Genomic DNA, 21,285 nt, shown 5'->3' with positions numbered 1-21,285 from the left:
TGCTCCCTAAAAAAGTGTACTTGTAAAATTACTGTCTTAATATGCTCCATAGGTTCTTGACTGTATAGTTAACTCCAAAGCATCGCTGCATGTTAACAGTTTTTAAATGTGACAAAGCACAATAGCTACTTGAAGTGAAAAATTTTATAGCAAAGACTAAGTCAGAAAGCAAATTATTTCTCCATAAACGGTTTTACATAAGAAATGTTGTGTAATCCTTAACATTTCGTAGTACGCAGTGTTTCAAAATCAACGCAATTATTATGCGGTATACATTGGATCCTGTAAGTTTCATTTCAAATCAGAAAGAATTTGTGACTTGGATGTTTCTTCTTATGTGACAATGAATGGGCTCTGACGAGAACTTTTTTACCATTGTGTTGTTTCTTTGAATTTGTCTTACTGTGTAGTTTTCTCCTTTTTTCTGCAGAAGAATTTATATTTTTAATAGCGAAATCAATTATATCTTTATGTCGAAGTTTACATGTACTCGGAAAAGGTACTAGCTCACTGATTCTGTTTGATGGTTACTCCACCTTCAGTACAAGAGCATGTGGTAAAGCAGTGGAGTCATGAGGCATTTCATTGAGTACATTTTGAAATAAGTGTAAGTATCTGTCCCAGTACTGATACTTCTTGTGACAATAAAGTCTGCAAAGCTTATTAATTTCTTTCATAATGCTTTCAGATGGGTTACAATGTCGAGAGTACAATGAAATAAAAACAGATTTGATTTTATGATTCCAAAGCATGCGTGACCAAATAGCAGATCTGAATTGTGGTCCGATATCTGAAATGAACTTGTCAAAGTGAACAACTTCACGTAAGAAACTTTTAGCAAAGGCGTTTGATACAGAATGCCCAGTGGCTTTGCGTAACAATATGAAAGAAACAATTTTGAAGTAAGTTCAACAGCGACGAAAAAGTACGAAAATCCATTAAATGTTTTAACAAGAGGTGCCAGAAGATCAACTGCAGCTAATTCTTTTAATGTAGCAGGAATAATAGGAAACTATGGAGCTCGATGTGAGATGATATACAGTTTAGGTTTTTCACAAAGTTTGCAAACAGACAGAACTGTTTTAATTCTTTTTTCCATGTTGTCAAAATAAAAAAGTCGTCCAAAGTATATGATAACATTTATGTGGACCAAATTGTGCGTAGCTGAGATAAATATACCAGATGAGCTTATTAACAAAATTGTCAGCAATACAAAGTACCCATAGCTTGTCAACAACAGTGCAACTTTTTAAGAGTGTGTTATTTCTAACCAGATAATAATGACGAATCTGCATCTGTGTCTTTTTCTGCCATTTACTTTTAATATCTTTCAAATTGGATTCTTGTCTTGCTCATGACCAACGTCATTTAAAGATGCAGTGGCAAAGTTTTCAAAAGCTACTTTTTGAATATAAAGAATACTGAAATTTTTCTGTGTTGCTTTTCTCAAGGCCAGCTGGTGCATGTAAAAGTGCGTCCGCAAAAATCTTTTCCGTGACAGCATTACTGACTATTGTGAAGCGGAATTCTTGCAGAAATAATGCCCAACGTTTCAACCTGTCATGATTTAATTTTGAAGACATAAGAAATTGCAATACTCGATGATCACTATAAACTTTTGTATGTTTGTCAGAAAGAAAGAAACGTAATATCTCAAATGCCCAAACGATAGCTAGAGCTTCCAATTCAGTGATGGAATTATTTTTCTCAGATTTTGTTAGCATGTGGTTTTTTGAGCAGTAATGTCATTTTCTATAACTTCACCAAGACCAACTTTAGAAGAATCCGTGCTAAGACACAAATCCTGTGACAGATCTGGGCGAGCTAAGATTGAGCCCATTAAGTAGTGCTTCTTTCAAAGAATCAAATTCCAACTGTGCCTGTTCATCCCAGTTCCAAATTGTGTTTTTGCCAGTGAGACAACAAAATTTGAAATTACTAGAATTTGCATATTCAGGAAACGACAGTAGATATTCACGAGACCTACCAAACTGCAAACTTGTCTTTTTGTGGATGGAGCAGGAATAGCACTGATTGCACCCAACTTTTCAGGACCCGGCTAAATGCCCTCAGAAGAAACATTGTCTCGCTGGCTCTCTACTATTTGCTTTGTTTTACTATTACTCGCATAACAACTAATATATGAGATAACATTTGTTGGTACGAAAAGAGCCCCAAAATACCTTTTAGTGATGCTGTGCTATGACTTTCTTTGGATCATTAATTTTCAACAAAACAAAATATATTATGTTCTTATTAATCTGGATCTGGCTTTCTATTAAAGGAACATTTTTTCGTTATTCTAACTCGCCATAAAGTTCAACATATCTTCCTTAATTTATAGTTATTGAAAAGGTTAATGAAAATTACTTCATTATCAATACTGATGTTACAGTACGCAATGATTGTTCAATATCAAAATTTTGCAGTGGATTTTTGTTCACAGTAAAACACCAATAAGTACCATGACTAACACGAGAACATGAGACTATTGTCATAGAAAAAGATGTTTTTACTATAAGGTTTACCAGACCAGAACTATGCACAGCAAGATTTCTTTTATGTTATGAAGGTAAATTATCTTTTTGCACTGTTAATAATATATTATGTGCAGCCCGTGTCAACCTGTAAAACACATCATAAAATCTGCTGCTCTGCTCTGCAATTCCGAAAGCTGAAAGAAATAATTTTAGTTCACTATTACCTGCACGCTTCTTTGCGGTATGATTGATTTCATTTAATGCAGTTTGAATGCGCCGCAGCAGCAGCTCATTCATTCGTAGCGCAGCTCTGCACCACGAACAATATTTAAATAACTGAAAATGTCTGAAAGGGATGGGATAAAATACCATGCAAGCTTATTACGAATCATAATGCAAGGTTTCACTAAGTAACTGTATTCAGTACATTTAAACAAATCAAGTTATTACACACCTTTCCAAAGCTATGTCTAATGGCGTCCCTCTCACAATCTTGACAAAAGAATGCTACGCAAGCATACAATATAATGTCACAGGCTCTTCCTACTCACGTAACTACAAGAAGACGACAGAGAAATTAGTGCTCGTTCTGTACTATTTATACTACTCACATTCTCATCTTTGTTTGATATTTAATTAGTATCGTCTGTGACGGTTTCAGTACTCGCCGACACAGATATTACCTAAATAAAAAAAACTGAGTACATAATTCTATACAAGAACAAAACATGACACATAACGCTTTCTCTTTATTACATAATATGTCTTTTGCTAAGAGACGTTACAATGCCCTGACTAACGTTAAGAATGTTTGGCAATATGCTGCCACTAACGTCCGTTGTCCGTTTCGTCATTATTTATCACCTTATTTGGAATATTCACTGTTCACTTGTTTGTTCTTTTGCACTATAGTTTTAATTACACTCTTTATGGTTTTCTCACACTTTGCGCGGTGACTGTAAACCTAGTCCCAGTGTCATTACAGTTTGCTGGCTCCCCCGTTAGGGCTAGGTGCGGTCAGATAACCTGGGAAAACTGCCCCGGAGCCATGGTCGTTTCGTCTGGTTTGTCTTAATACGCAGTCTGATTGTTCATCAAAAAAAGGTTGGCATTTATCAAACGTTCACAGATAACGAAGGTTATTTATGATAAAATGTTAAACTTTTTTGTTCCCTTGTTAAAATGTACCTTCTACTCTCTTTCACATTCGTGGTAATATTTGTGTTCTGTGTCACACTGAAAGTCAGTCATTAAATAGTTTTACAGTAGTGTAATGGATTGTCTCTACACTTACTCACGACAAATGTTCTACCATGGTATGGCATTTGTGTCAGTTTGCTTCACTAATATGACGAAAACATATAACATATATCATCGAACAAATGAATATTCTGAGTTTATACACAGTAAACTAAAGAAAAAAAATGTTTGTCACGTAATTTCGTGTCCAATAAATCATTTTCATATTAGTACATTAACAGTGTAGTTGGTAATGTTCGGTTGAATGTCGTACGGAGCGGGCGGCGCGAAGCAATTGTTGCCAGCGTCGTCTGGAACGCGGCGTGCCAACGACCGCTGGTGTTGACGACGTGCTCGCCGTAACAGCGACGGAGTGTTGGGGTGGCGCCCGCGCAGTCGCGAATCGCGCCGAACCATTCACCAATATCGGCGTGTTGCAGTTGTTTCCCGCGACCGGCTGGCTGGCGGCACGGCACCCGTCTCTGCTTCTCCGCATGGCTCCCCGTCACAACGCATGAAACAAATATTCCACAATGGTGTACTGTCTTTAAGGGTACAGATTATTAGCTGTGGAAGAAAATGCAACTTGGTTAAAAGCGTTTATTTTCAGTAAGCCGCCGTTTCGCTCGTATGCGCAGGATGTTTTGGCGTGATGCCAGGTTTCTTGTGGCTTCACAACTGAATCGCATTGTGACACTGGTATTTAGGGTTCGTCACACGCACGTTGTACTACACACTTTCATTTGTTCTCACGGTCGATACGCTGCCGGAGCGTCTCTCGATACGCGAAAATGTTTCGGTTCACACTCACTAAATGTTTCCGTCGAGCGATGTTTGTTTGAATCGACTCCGAACGGATCACTAACTACCGTTTTTACACGCAGTAAATTTATGGTTCGTTGAGCACTGCGCTATGACAGTTACTCACTCAACAGTTGACTTATTCCGACGTATAGATTGGTGCAGGTACAAGAGCCATTTTCTGTCCCTGCTACACACAACCGTCCTTTTCTAGATTGTTTATGCACACAGTTTATTTTTAATGCATATCAACTGTTCTTAGCATAATCACTCTCATCAATATTGAGTCCATTATGTTTACTGTGTCATTACACACTTTTAGTATTGTTACTAGGCATATATGGCTTTTTTTTAAATTATTTAAAGGTGTGTGATTTTTGGTACATAGTATCCTTTTCCTTTTTCGGTGTAGCTTGCCAGGTTATCACCCATCTAGCAAACAGATTTTACCATGTGCATGACACCTGGACCTGGGCATATTGCTCAATAAATACTTCATTTAGTATTAGTATTTTTTTTTTAAATGATCTGTCCTACAGGACTACAGTGTAGTTTCTGCGTAGATTGACTTGATTCGCGTACCGCGTAATTAATATTCAAGGACGTGTACCAAGTACACAGGCTTCAATTGAAGCATCGATACATACAAAGCGTAGGTTACACGGAACGGGTTTGTTTTTGATTGAATTCTGCTCCAGTGTCGCCCTCAGATCACTATTGGCAGTAACGTTACATCACATAATTGTTTCATACTACAAAGTCATATTTTGTCCAGTAGAGACTCCCTCTCAGGGTTCCTTAATTCTAACACAATTACACCTCTTACATTACTATATGAAATCTCATCATTAATTGTACTTACTACAAATAAAAAATGATTCAAGAAATTATTCATTACTTTGTCAACAAAAAGATTGTTCATTGCTTGATGAGCATACAGTATTTTAATGACACTAATTGTCTGTAAACAAAGTCTTCAATTTGCATGCTATTGCCCAGTTGGTTGATTCTACTTTCACGCTATGCTTACTTATTTATGTCTTGCTTTCTCAAAGTTTTAAATACACACGAATTCTTTCTTAAAGCTAACATACTTATACTCTAAAACACAATTGAAATCTTCTTACTGCTACTATTTACATCTGATAGGTCATTGAATAAATAATTTCACTATCCCTCTCTAACATCGTCCGAATCTCTTTAGCCACTACTTCCCTCCTCGACCAAGGGATGGAGTAAGATGCGCGACAGTACGTTTTGTGGGGCATCACCCCTATGTGATAGTGGTACCCCTTGATTATTCCTGGTCTGTCGGTAAATACCATAGTATATTCCGATAGCAGCTGCGTTAACTGTTGCTTTTGTATGGATCTCTTTAGCCCCTACTTCCCTCCTCGACCAAGGGATGGAGTAAGATGCGCGACAGTACGTTTTGCGGGGCATCACGCCTATGTGATAGTGGTACCCCTTGATTATTCCTGGTCTGTCGGTAAATACCATAGTATATTCCGATAGCAGCTGCGTTAACTGTTGCTTTTGTACATTGCTTAAACTTTCAGATTCCTGTACTTTGTTTGAAATGCATCAACATTTGTTTCAAAATTTCTATCTTCGATACAAAGATTATAGAGATCTGCCACATGTGAATAATCATCTAGGTGTAGTACCCAGGGGTTCCTACATTTGATATTAATTCGGTTGCAACGTGGCACAATTACCTCCTTCGATTTCATCATAGACAACTCAAGCCTCCTACCTTTATTAATTATGCTTAGTTTTCCTGAGGAAGGGTCGATCACTGTGTCCCTCTCACAGAGAAAATCTACTCCCAGAATGCAGGCCACCTTTAACCCTTTAACAATGAGGAACAAGCTCACTATGGCTTTGCCCTCCTTACAAATCTCCACCTGCACCTGGTGCTTAACTAATTGGCTCTGTGCACTTATAGCTCCAGACATATTGCAATTATTAACCAGGAAAGTCGGTATGCTATGCCCCTTCCCCAGCGCTTTAAACAATTCTGTACTCATTACACTCACCGAGGCGCCTGTGTCGATGATTATATTCACCGCAACATCACTGATTTTCACTTCTATTGTGGCTTGCACATTTTCGTTGCTATCTTTATTACATTCATGGGGTTCGGTCAGTAGATCTTTATCCATACTGATACCGTCGTTGTATCGCAGCATATGTATTCCAGGCGTATCATTGCCATTCGTGTTGCTCTCACTCCACCCCTCGGCCAGCGACGGAGAGCATATTGTGGCTGATTCTAGTTTGTTGGATGGCTTGCTTGCGAGGTACTTGGACGGCTATTGTCCGCAACCTCTACTATGTGTACGTTTTGATTTGTAGGCCGCCACGACTGCGCAATAGGCGCATTTTGCGGTGGTGGTCTGTTGTTATCATACCGGTCATTACTTTGCTGTTCTTGGCTTGGTCGCTGATTCTGATTCCAATTGTGATTACTGTCGCTGTAATTGCTATGCCACTGACCTCGCGCATTTTTCCAGCGGTTGGTCCCTGGCGGTCCGGAATCGTGCCGGTCGTCAAATCGACGCTTTTTATTATGGGACGGCTGCCCATAGCCGTTCTGACTTCTACCATTTTTACCATTTTGCGAGTGCTCTTGCCGCTTGTTACCGCCCCCACCATTTCCATGGTTGTGGTTTTGTGCACTATTATTTCTGTCATGTTTACACCCTAATCCATTGTTCCGTGAGTGATCACACGCTGCTTTTGCGTCTTCCTGGATTAAGTCTATTGAATCTAGAACAGACAGGCAATGTTCCATGTCGTTCTCTGGTACGTGTATTAGTTTCTCTTTAATATGAATGGGTAAATGTGATTTTAGGAGTCTTATTATGTCTCTTGGTGAGATAGGCTCATCCCAGTAGCGCGTCTTGTTTATATACTTCTCGAAATACCGTCTCAGATTCCCAAGACGGGGTGAGTACGGTTCGGGATTGTATACTTCTTTTCTTAGCCGCTCTTGTATACAAGGCGACCAGTATTTCGACAAAAACGCACTTTCGAAGTGTTCATACGTCGTGCAGCTGTCTGCTACTTCTGTAGCCCACAACGCTACACCACCCTGAATGTATGACATTACGTATTGAATTTTCTGTGCTTCGTTCCACACACTAGGCAAGATATTTTAAAGCTTTTTATGAATACTACTGGGTATACTGACTTCCGTTCAGTAGTACACGTTTGAAACTGCCTATTTTTGATCAAGCTTTCTTCAACCAATATTTTTGTACTATACTGGTTTGCTCCTGGGACATAGGCTGTGTGCTCCGAACCGAAGCTACAGCTCTTCGCATTATTGCCTAAAGAATCACCATTGATGCGTCGCGTATAAGTTTTTGCATTGCCAAAAACATTGGCTGGTGGCGACATAGTTTCATGCTCAAGATGTTTACTGCTCTGTGCTAAACCATTTTCCAATTCGGATATCCGTTTGGTAATATTCACTTGCCACTGCGGAATATCCTCATTGAGTATTTGTTTGATGGTTTGCACGTCGTTCTGTACTTGACTACTTACTACCGTACTGAACGATTCGGAATCTCTATCTCCCATGGCTGCTTGTACCTTAGAATCAATATTTTTGTCGATCTCGCTCTCCTTCGCTTCTAGCCATGAGTTGAATTCGGTTTCAATTTTAATCGCTTGTTCGTTCCACTTCTGCTCTACAAGCTGTGTGGAATCTATTGCTAGCTTTTCTAATCAGTTGGCCAAGACACCTATCTCGTCTACAATGTTAGTGTTTGCTACTTGCAGGTTGTTGACCTGTACAGTCAACTCCTGCATGGCCTTAGGTATCGACTCATAATTCTGTTTCATACAGGCAATCTCTTATTTCATAATTTCTAACGATTGCACAAGTTGCTGATCCCGCTCGGCTTGCTAGCGATCCCTCTCGGCCTGCTGGGCAAGAAACGTTTCCTCTAGCTGGCGATCTCGCCCAGCTTGCTGTGCAAGGAAATTTTCCGTCAGCTGGCGATCCCGCTCAGCTTGCTGGGCAAGGGAGCTCTCAATTTTTTCGTCCTTTTCAGCTTGTTGTTGCGCAAATTTTGACTGGTAATCCAGCACGCGTACTAATATCACCTGAAGGGAATACCCACCAGGCAGATTACCGCTCTCTGGTTCCTGCTTTTCTGGAGGTGGTGCAATTTCTTTATCTACATCTCCTTGAGCACTGGTGGGCGGTGGCACCACTTCCTGTGCCCCTGCCCCCACATTTTCGCATGGTATATCCTCAAAGAGAGTACTTGTACTGCTTAATGCACCCGTTTCTACATTTCCTGCACTAACTAATCGCTGTCCCTCAGTATCCATATTGCTCGGACGTTGACTACGCAATTTAACCATATTCATACATTACCTACTCGAACACAGGATCTGACAGTTTTGCCACTTGCACATAAAATATGGTAATTTATCTACAATACACTGCACACTAAAAATTACTATCTACACTCAACTTTGCCCTGTCATAAATACTAACGCCAAACTACGCACGCCACTAGCAATATGAGATCACTTCACTGGAGTTAAGCTTCTACAAACAGGGCAAGTACACTGTAGTCTTACCTTTAGTTTATCTGATTTTGGGGTTCGGCCACCCCCAGATTATGTAGCCATTACAGTTTCTCAGTACTATCAGGATCTTTTTCTCTGACTCGCTTGCAGTGGTGCGTTTTTCCATGAAAGAATTTTTGTACATTCATTAATACATGGCATTAATCATGAGACACATACATACATTTATCACTATAAATATATATATCAATAGACAATGAAAGAAAACACATAAAACAGTTACTAATTTCGTGGGCACTGCAAAATCGGGCCCCACGCTTTAGGGCGACAGTTGCGCTGGCTCTTTACTATTTGCTTTGTTTTACTATTACTCACATAACAACTAATATATGAGATAAAATATGTTGCTACGAAAAGAGCCCTGAAATACCTTTTAGTGATGCTGTGCTATGACTTTCTTTGGATCATTAATTTTCAACAAAACAAAATATATTATGTTCTTACTGCTCTGGATCTGGCTTTCTATTAAAGGAACATTTTTTCGTTATTGTAACTCGCCATAAAGTTCAACACATCTTCCTTACTTTATAGTTATTGAAAAGGTTAATGAAAATTACTTCATTATCAATACTGATGCTACAGTACGCAATGATTGTTCAACATCAAAATTTTGCAGTGGATTTTTGTTCACAGTAAAACACCAATAAGTACCATGACTAACATGAGAACATGAGACTATTGTCATAGAAAAAGATGTTTTTACTCTAAGGTTTACCAGACCAGAACTATGCACAGCAAGATTTCTTTTATGTCATGAAGGTAAATTATCTTTTTGCACTGTTAATAGTATATTATGAGCAGCCCGCGTCAACCTGTAAAACACATCATAAAATCTGCTGCTCTGCTCTGCAATTCCGAAAGCTGAAAGAAATAATTTTAATTCACTATTACCTGCCCACTTCTTTGCGGGATTATTGATTCCATTTAATGCAGTTTGAATGCGCCGCAGCAGCGGCTCGTTCGTTCGTAGCGCAGCTCTGCACCATGAACAATATTTAAATAACTGAAAATGTCTGAAGGGATGGGATACAATACCAGGCAAGCTTATTACGAATCATAATGCAAGGTTTCACTAAGTAACTGTATTCAATACATTTAAACAAATCAAGTTATTACACACCTTTCCAAAGCTATGTCTAATGGCGTCCCTCTCACAATCTTGACAAAAGAATGCTACACAAGCGTACAATATAACGTCACAGGCTCTTCCTACTCACGTAACTACAAGAAGATGACAGAGAAATTAATGCTCGTTCTGTACTATTTATACTACTCACATTCTCATCTTTGTTTGATATTTAATTAGTATCGTCTGTGGCGGTTTCAGTACTCGCCGACACAGATATTACCTAAATAAAAAAACCGAGTACATAATTCTATACAAGAACAAAACATGACACGTAATGCTTTCTCTTTATTACATAATATGTCTTTTGCTAAGAGACGTTACAAATTTGACTGAAAACCTTCACTTTTGTCCTACCAAATTCAGATTTTTCCAAATGAACTGAATTCCAGATTCAGCAAAAATATGTAACAAACTGTTGAGGGTGCAATTATGTTGTACCCAAGAGACTTCTGCTATTAAAATGTCGTCCACGTATGATGTGATGTGTCGGTTCATAACCTCAGGTAATATTGAATTTAGCCCACAAATGAATGCTGGCGAAGAAATGTTCAAACCAAAGGGAAGTTTCCGAAATTGATAACAAACGCCGAAACAAACAAAAGCTGTACATTTTCTACATTCTGGATAAAGTTCAATGTGCCAAAAGCTGAATCCAAGATCAATAGAAGACAACACTTTTAAGCCAATGAAATTTTGAAGAAGCTCTTCCAGCGTTTGCAGCCTGTATGTTTCAGGAATGACTGCGGTATTTATTTGTTCGGAATCTAGAACAAGCCTGATCGATCCATTTTTCTTCTGAATAACATGTAATCGATTATTTTATGAGCTCACGAGATTTGTACTGAAATCCTTTGATTGTTCCTGTGGAATATGTAAGATGTCAAAAAGGTCCTGCCTATCAATGTCATTACAGTTCCCAAGTGTTTGAATTTTTTCTAAATTAAAACGTTAGTATCTATTACATCATCCATATCATCCCTGCCAGTACTTGCAGAGTGATTATTGGTGTCAAATTCTGTCAAAAGTTCCAAACTGTGATCTGACATAAGGTAAAGCCGTTTGATTTCCCCATGATGGTTTGAATGCCAATCTTCAAATTTCAAAGCTGTTGACTTATATTCTTTCTCTAAAATTATTTCAGCGTCGTGAAAGTTTAAAATTGCTTTATAGTCATTCAAAAAATCTGTACCTAATATAATCTCTGACGACAGTAATGGAACGATAAGAAAATTCATAATAAATCTGTGGCTTTGATTTAAGAATTCTAAGTTAGTTTGTTGGCGTACATCTACACTTTTTCCAAAAATTGCACCTTGTAATTTAGTTTTATGTAAAGGAAGTGTGGGGCAGTCGTTCGATTTCTTGCATTTACTGACAGTTGGTTCACTAATTACTGAAATAGAACTAAATGGTTCAAATGGCTCTGAGCACTATGGGACTCAACTGCTGAGGTCATTAGTCCCCTAGAACTTAGAACTAGTGAAACCTAACTAACCTAAGGACATCACAAACATCCATGCCCGAGGCAGGATTCGAACCGGCGACCGTAGCGGTCTTGTGGTTCCAGACTGCAGCGCCTTTAACCGCACGGCCACTTTGGCCGGCGAAATAGAACTGCCAGAGTCAAGTACTGCCGTAGTTTTATCTCATTTGTTGTGATGTGAATTACAGGATATGCAATATTTTTCTGTTGCATGTCATGTTCCTGAAGTAAAACGTCCCTAATGTCTTTCATTTTCACATAATTGGTAGTTACGGTAGCCACTCGTCAGCCTGTGGTGCGAGTCATTGTCTATTATCTCTTTGTCCTCACGCGTTGTTGCTGAGATTTGGAGGTCTACTTTCTACAATTTCAACTTGTCAAAAGGGCCCTGCCCTATTTGAATCAAGCCAGTTCTGATTAAATTCAGGTCTGTTGTCGTGACTATAGCGTCTGTCGTCTTGTCGGTAATTTCTGCAGTTTCTTACTTGTTCTTTTAAGTGGTAGAGAATTTCTCTCAGAATCGTAATTACGAGGCGAACTGTTGCGTTTAAAGTAATTTTGTCTCCCTTGATAATAATTATTCTGGTTCCCATATCGTCTATTGCTACAGATGTCTCTGTTGTAGTGATTATCATGGAAATGTAATCTCCCTGTAATTATTGTTATTTTGCCAACTGTTGTCATATATGGTGTCTGTTTTGGTCACGATTTTCGTTATAACGGTAGATATGTCGTGTATGGTTATTGTTTCTGTCGTCACGAAATTGTGATGGATGTGACCCGTAATTGTTGTTGTTTTTCTGTTTTCACATCATGCGATTGTTCATCTCGATTTCCAGTTCTTGCAAAAGTCCCTGAAAAGCTTCGATATCATCTTTACCACGTTCAGCCAAAATAATACGTCTTAAGTGTTCAGGCAATTTAATTAAGCAAATGTGAATAAGTTACAAGGGGCTGTAAATGTTTGACAAATACTGATTTATGTGGGTACCACTAAAAGAACTGTTTCTAAACGTTTGGAAGACCACAAGGGAAATTGTAGAAGAGAAGAAACGGAACGATCAGCTGTTGCGGAGCATGCTTTCCAGCCAGGGAACCACAATATTCGTTTTGAGGAGACGCAAGTACTAGCGGCCACAAGCGGACAGGGAGGCAATCGAAATCGCTTAACACCCAAATAATTTCAACCGAAAGGAGGAGGGCGTGAAATTAAACGGTATATGGATGCCAGTGTTAAAGAAGTTGTGTACCACCCGTCCACTACTGGGTGATGGCAACGGCGATCGACAGCGGCGGACAGCGGCCAATTGCACTGACGTTTTCAAAACACGTGACGTCACGCCGCGGCGCGGGAGCGCGCGGACACGGAATTTAGCGGCAGTCAGTAGCGAGCCAGTGGGTGTGTTGGACCTTCCATCCAGCTACGGCCCCCCTTCAAGATGTCTCCTGCATCGGAGACGAAACGTTGGGAATCACCACAGAATTCATCAACCGACCACGGCATAACAGCCCGGATAATTATAATGGACATGATATTTCCGCCCGTGAAAGTCTACATTTTAGTAACTGATTCTTGTAACATTTCTTCAAAGTATTTTACATGGCTGGAAAATTAAGACTGTTCGAAATGCTTCATCAATGTAATAGTGTGTTTTACTCGATCTTCTGTAGCCTGAGATCAATATGTAGAAAGGAAGGCATGATAAAAATCTCCTCACCCTGACAGTCGCGAATAACTGATCCCATTCTTACATTTGGTTCATTTTCTAAACAGCTACTCATCAGTTCTATTCTATACTCCAATTAGGGGGAAAAGAATGAGAAAATTGAGGAAGCCAAGCTTGTGGATGTATGTAATTACTAGAATTCTTGAATGCTTGAAATTTACGTGCTGTGATGAAGAGCTTATCGTCAAAGCCATCGTGTTGGCGACTCGCAAATCGGTCATTGTTACGTCGTATTGGCGGTTCCATCTCGAGGTTTGGTGCACCCTGACAACTCCTTTCAAGATATCCAAAACACCATGTATTATTATCATGTGACTTTTCCATATTTCTAAATCCCCCTTCCCATGTCAGAGCGGGAGTATCCTCTTAAATATGTAATCCACTGACCTTGTACTTCCCATATTTCTCTTTTGTGTTGCGTATTAATTTGTTTCTGACTGTGTTTAAATTTCCTAATTTCCTCATACTCCTCTGTGTCAATAAAGGCTACCAGTCTTGTATCATTCGAATCATCATCTACCTTTGTAGATAAATTTGTTAACTGATCCGAAAGTTCGGCTATTTTTCTATAGTGTGCTGATTTGCTCCATGTGATTTTATGAGCCAAGTTTTAGTATCCATTTGTGTCGTAATCGTAGCTACTGTGCCCTTTAAATTTTCCTCATTTTTTGTAAGTTGTGCAACCATATCGATAGATGCAGCAGGATCAGTTTTACCCTGCAAGGTATGGTGTTTTTCGTGTACAGTGGTCTGCAGTTCTTTTATTGCTGCTTAATGGTTCTGTAATGTTACTTCACGTCGCGAAAAGTAGGCTGAAAATGCTCAAAAATTTGTGTTTTTACATCTTCAGAAATGTTTTGATATTTCGATTTGATTTAGTGTATCTCAGCAGTTAAATATTCACATGTTTGTTCAAGTGTTTGTTTAATTTCATCAGTTGTGTCTAACTTTTGAAGCTTTTGGTCTGTTTCATCAAAATTTTGAATCAATTGCAATAACAATGCATTATTGACTGAAACATGTTCCTTTGTGTTTTTCGTCAGTGCCTTTGCATCGGCAATATTCGTATTTTGAAAAGCAGAGAGTGTGTCTTGACTTAATTGAGAATAGTGTAGTGATACAGAACACGAATTTGCGGTATTTGCGAGATTTTGTTCTGTTATTTCGCATTCCTGAGGCGGACTGTTGCTGACCTATCGATCATCAGTAGTTCCCTGTTCACTGATTGTTTCAATTTCTGCCCCATTATTTACTGTCTGGTCCATGTCCCTATGCACTATTACCAAATTATTGTCTTGAACATTTATCAGTTCATTACTAGGTGGTGCAAACAAGCTACATTCGTCATCACTTTCATTTCTCAGTTTGCTTTGCTGCCTAGTGTTATACTTTTCACTCACAATGATAATCGCACTATTTTACACAATAACACACAGAAAATAATTTGGAAAGCAAAAATAAGAAGAGACACTAAAATAGCGCTGAAAATAATAAGTATCTAATTAGTTGCAAGAGCGACTACGAGATACTTAGTGCAAACACACATGCATGCTATATCTACTTTGCTCATGACAATACGGTACAAAAATAGGAAACTACAGCTACAAAGGAAATTCCATACATACATTATGTGCTAGCAGTAAACAATAACTAATCATACAATAATTATTCAAACTACAAGGAAATCAGAAGATTACAGTGAAGTATCCTTAGCTAAGGGTCGACAGCTGAAGCTAACTCTTCAATTTTTTTTAAATCACTGACCAAAAGAATTTTCCCTGACAAAGACCACTCAAACTTAACCTATTCATTTAACCACAATATACAAGCCCAACGTAATCTGACTGCTATTCATTGACAACATGACTATCAATAATTAACACAAAATAATGGCCCTGAATTGCAGGAAATCCTAACAATAATGCAACTACAAAAAATATGAAATTAATGAAATATGAAACTACCTCTGGCTCTGTTAATTGCCTAAACTCATTTCCGTCATGAATCTCAATAGTGGGAACCTCAGTCTTTTTCATATGTCACTTACCTCTCAGAAAAACTTCATAACATGAACTCCAGCAATTATAGCAGGTAGCAACAACAGCCAGCTAAATAAAAAGATTCTTACTACTATAGACAAAAACTACTAGGAGGCATATGGTTAGCAAAAGAAATAGTTTGTCGAAGAGCAAACAATGTATTTAGAAAGTTTTACCTTATTCATGTGGCATCCAGTTCCAAAAATTATATAGCTGTCAATAATTCCACTACCCAAACATTATCAACCATACATCCATTAGCATACCTTTCCTTGCATATTTTCTTATAAGAAATTTCATCTCACTTTACATTGTGTGTCCTACCAACACAGAATCTTCACTAAGAAAAACGTGCCCATACACTTGTCTACCCACTCGCTAACTGCTCGTTCATCCAACCTCACAATCTCTTGCTGAGGTTGCAGAGCGCTGTCAGCGATATTAACACAGTCTATAGCGCCACCAACATACAAACAGGCTACTTACAACTACAATAATCAAATTTTTGTTCAGTTCTTTCTTTGCGTGATCAAGTTTTTTAAATTAAGACTGCACTTATTATCATCTACTTTTTGTCAAAGTAGTCAAATGTTTTGTCTGTTTTTGTAAAAATTGCTTAAATATATCCTCCCTTCATACATTCTCAACACGATTGTTATTTATCACTGACTCATGTGCAACAGCGTTTATGCTGAAGTTTGAATTTTCGTTTTCAGTTGCCTCTACATCTTGATTTCTTTAATTAGCCCCAATTCATTAATTAGTTAATTAGATCCATACCAACACTGTCCTAATTGATACTGACCTCTCCATTAATTACAGTCCATTAATTACAATACCGGTGACTGACCATTTTACACTGCACAATCAATGTAACAGTTCACCTTCTGCATCCTTTTTCCTGTCCAATATTGACCGAAAAATCGAGGTGCCACAGTAAACTTCGATTTCACTCACTGTATGTTGATATTGGCAATCAGGCTACGTATTCAAAGATCGTTACAGGATGCAACATCTTTACCACTGGTCTCCATATATAACATGACACATCAGTGTGCTGCAGGCAATGATGTTGCTACCTCACTCCACTTCAAGGAGGTAATGATATGTGTATTTCATTTACTGGTAATTTGAGGAAGAGGACAATGATGGGTTCAATTGAAAATAGTTATTAGAGAATCATAAACTGTACGGCCTATTACCGAAAATGTTTCTCCTTTTAAACACTTAAATTACATCAATTTTACCAAAATATCACATGCCACTATACAAAATTAGTCATTTCACACTGAGGCTTTACATCCGTCAGAACATGGCTCAAATAATTATCCCAAGAACATATTATCGAGCACCTCCAACTTAGCCAGCTCACACATAGAGTCTATATGGAACTCAGCTGCCACGCCAAGAACTCACATCAAGCAACGACAAATACTACTTCAAAATGCATTGTCAGTGTGCAAATGCTGGACTCAGTTAAACGAGTAGTAGTTGCAGTAATATGACACATAATATGTGATGAAGCACAAAGAGAGTAACCAGTACATATATAGGGTTCTCAAACATGGTGCAACTGTGGGCCCCCTTTTTGTTTTTACTCCATGCAATATATTGTACTGTACTTCATCTTAAATGTGTGAGCAGTAAATGCATTTGTGTCAATCAGATGATGCCTGTAAATTACTTTGCTACCAGGTTATGGACTAAGGCTGTATACTTCATGGTAACAATCTAAAAAATACAAAATCATTGGTTAGCAGAAATTAGTGGCAGCACACAGCAATATGGAACAATGTAATCGCAGATACTATGCTTTTTCTAAATACCATTCCACTGCCTATGACTGAATATATGGTGGGAAGAGAAAACTATAATATGTGGTAATCAGCTTTGAGCACTGAACATGGACAATCGTGGGATCATCTCAATGGATAAATTATGAATAAATAAACTTTGCACAGCAAGGGGAAAAGTTATATTCTCCATCCATCTGTCGATGTATATTCATCTGCAAGTTATCTCTACAGCTAAAGAAGTGTGGGACAAGTTACAGGAAGTCTACAAAGATCAAAGATCTTCATCTATTCTGAGGAACAGAGTTACTGAGGACACTGTACTTGAATATATATATATATATATATATATATATATATATATATATATATATATATATATATATATATATCGTCTACCCCTTCCACTGCCACTGCGTATCAGCCACAGGATTGCCAGCCACAATGGTGGGGGTAGTCAAATGGCATCTTTGTATTTCATTTTATAATTGATTCTAGGCAACTTTCAGTAACATCTGATTTTGTGGCCTGATGGGTGTTGATGTGTCATTTCTGTTCCAAGCATCCTTCTTCAATTGTATGAATAGTTTGTCTGACATTTACATTCCTGTACTTGCATGGTATGTAATACACTCCAGATTTTTGGAGTTCCAGTTCTTCTTTTACTGTCTCTAAATGGGATCTGGTCTTTGCTGGTGGGCGGTACACACATTTGATATTTTGTTGTCATAAAATTCTGTCGATTTTTCCAGATACACTGCCCATGTATGTGATGTCAGCTATCTTTTTTGGTTGGTTTTCATTGGGTCATGGCTGTGGTGTGACCTTTTGCTTGGAGGTGCATCGAATTTGGAAGTCGCTATAGCCACTTTCTAAAACATGAACCTGAAGTGGTTCAGTTCCAGTTTTAGGCTTTCTTAACTGGAGGTCACACGAGCTCTGTGAACCAACATGTATAGCAATCCTTCCCTTTGTGATGGGTGATGACATGTATGAAGGTACTAGTCTGTCTGATTTTTCTGCCAATAGACGCTGTATCCTAGTGTTCCACCCAATTTCACTATATCAGAACTTCCAAGAACGGCAGCTGACTGTTTTTCTGCACTGTCATGGTTAAATGAATTTGGTTGTGGATGCACTTCAGAAATTGCAAGAAAACTTGAAGGTCATCTTTCCAGTGAGGCCAAATGACAAATGTATCGTAAGTATATCTATGAAAGACTGTCGGTTTTAATGATGCTGAGGCTAGTGCCTTGTCCTCAAAGTCTGCCATATGTTTGTCATTTTGCCTCATGGAAAGATGAGCTTCAACACTTGAACTTTATCCAGACTCAAATTAAATCTACCATGGAGGTGGAGCTGCCATTCTCTGATTTTCTGATGTGGTGAAAGCCAGACAGAACACTGGGACACAGCGTCTACTAGAAGAAAACCCACATGGAATAGTACCTTCATGTCTCTAACGTGTCTCTAACTGTCATCACATGTCACAAAGGGAAGGAGTGCTAAACACACTGGCCCACAGAGCTCATGTGATGTCCAGTGGGCAAAGTCTAAAACTGGAACTGAACTATCTCAGGGACATGTTCCAGAAAAGCGTCGATAGCGACTGCCAAATTCGACGCTCCTTCAAGCTAAAGATCATACGAGAGCCAACACCTTATGATGACCAACCAAAAAAGATATCCTACATTCCATATCCAGACAATGTGTCTAGAAAAATAGGTAGAACCCCCGGCAAACACCAAATCTCTTTTATGGACAGTAAGAGTCGACGTCGGGGCTCCAGAAACCTACAATGCATTACATATATTACATACCATTGGAGTGTGGTGATGCATATGTCAGACAAATCATTCACACAATTGAGAAAAGGTGCATGGAACACAAATGCCACATTCATCTCCAGCAGCCCACAAAATCATCTCTTCCTAAACACTGCCTTGGAACCAACCACAAAATGAAATACGAAGATACAAAAAGCTTGCCCAACACATCTCACTACTGGGATTGTGTATACAAGGATGTTATCGAAATCTGGCTACATGAGAACCTCATTAACAAGGACAATGGATGTCAAGTTAGTCAAGCATGGACTCTGGCAATGAAAATTCCCCGAAACGCAGCGGAAACTGAACACCGAGCATGGAAAAGATGGAGCGCAGAGTGAGGCCTGCCATTCGACTCCCAAGGCCGAGCTACCCCCACCACCGCGGCTGGCACGTCCTGCGGTCGACAGATGGGGTCAAATGGTTCAAATGGCTCTGAGCTCTATGCGACTTAACTTCTCAGGTCATCAGCCGCCTAGAACTTAGAACTAATTAAACCTAACTAACCTAAGGACATCACACACATCCATGCCGGAGGCAGGATTCGAACCTGCGACCGGAGCGGACGCTCGGCTCCAGACTAGCGCCTACAACTGGATGGCCACTCCGGCCGGCACAGTTGGGGTCAAGGGAGGGGGAGACAACACATGTATATATTGCATCCACTGGTCCCTGATGTCAGTCAGCAAGAGAAACCTGATAATGATGCCACATTACGCCATGGCAAATTCGTTGTACAACGAACAGTCAATCCAGTTACTTGTCCAGAGACCTTCAATCTGCATATTTACTGGCAAAACCTATGAACACATAAAAACAGTATGATTCTGTGTGTTAAAAAGGGTCCTAGGTGCTATAATTGCAACAATTACAGGCATCTGGCAAAAAGTTGTTGCAGCAAAAGCAAAAAAGATGAAAACCCTTCAACTAAAACAGCAAACTGCAACACATTCTTTTCAAACACGTCTATAGTAAAGTACACAGATGGAATGGCATATAGACTGAGGCATGTCAGCACACATGTGTAAATGTACTTTTGAGTTAAATCATTGTTAAAACACTGATAGATTCGCAAGTTGTAACAGCAAATATTGACAGCTTAAGGCCAATTAACACTTGGCACCACGTCTCATCATTTCACTTTCACACTTACCGTCAATGGACCGTCACATCCAATCCCAACCGGTCACCGTCAAGGTTTATCGACAAGGAAGTTTGGACGATGTTGGCATCTGCTGACAGGAGAATTATTCTATTTCCGCCACTCTCACTCTTTTTTTAGTAGTGGATTTTGTGCTTCTTTTGTGTTCTGAATCTTCATTTGATTAATTTGATTTGTTTTCGTGAAAAATTGCAAATGTTCGATGACGACTTGGATGTTTTTCCATTAAGTGTTCTTCCATGAGCTATATTAGATTTATGGCAGCGAAACGTTATTTAGATTTTACAGTAACAGAACAGAGCTGATGCCTGCATTGTGTATAAATAAGCACATGAGCTGGTAAAGCCATTTTCATTAAATAACATTTTAATTAAAAAAGTCATCCCTAATGAAAGATAAAAATACAGCTGTTTATTGTCCTATTGCTTAAATAAAAAATATAATGGATAATTTAAATAGGCCCTGTTTATTCTCTTATTAATATAGTTTGATGTGTTTGATTACATATATTTGCGCTAACTAATAAATGTCGATGTCTTGAAATGTCGTTTCACTTCTCAGCACTTTACAACACAAAACTGGTCAAGAAACACGTTATGAAGTCTGCTTTGGCCATTCATAAACTCAATCGTTGTTAGTGCCTCAATTCCAGTACTATACTCATATTCTGACTTTTTGTATCCTAGATGGTATCTCATAACTTCCCTTTCACTGTTCGGTACTGGGACCAGTAGAATAACGTGACTTGATATGACATACAGTGTGAATACACCCTGACGTGACGTGACGTTCTCTTGGTATCTCGTGTGAATCGGCTTTCGCCTGTGAAAACAAGAAAAACTTCATATGTAAATGTTCTCACAGGTAATACATATATACTGTCTGTTAGTAAAATAGTGGGAAGAGGCCATTTAATTTTATTTGACAGCCAAGACAGTTGCATTTATGGCATATCCAAAAATGAGAGTCCTAGTGTGACATTAGCAAATGGA

Source organism: Schistocerca serialis, chromosome 6 (assembly GCF_023864345.2).
Source record: "Schistocerca serialis cubense isolate TAMUIC-IGC-003099 chromosome 6, iqSchSeri2.2, whole genome shotgun sequence".
In the NCBI taxonomy this organism is placed as follows: Eukaryota; Metazoa; Arthropoda; class Insecta; order Orthoptera; family Acrididae; genus Schistocerca; species Schistocerca serialis.
The sequence above is the reverse complement of the archived record's forward strand: the minus strand, read 5'-3'. Positions refer to the sequence as shown.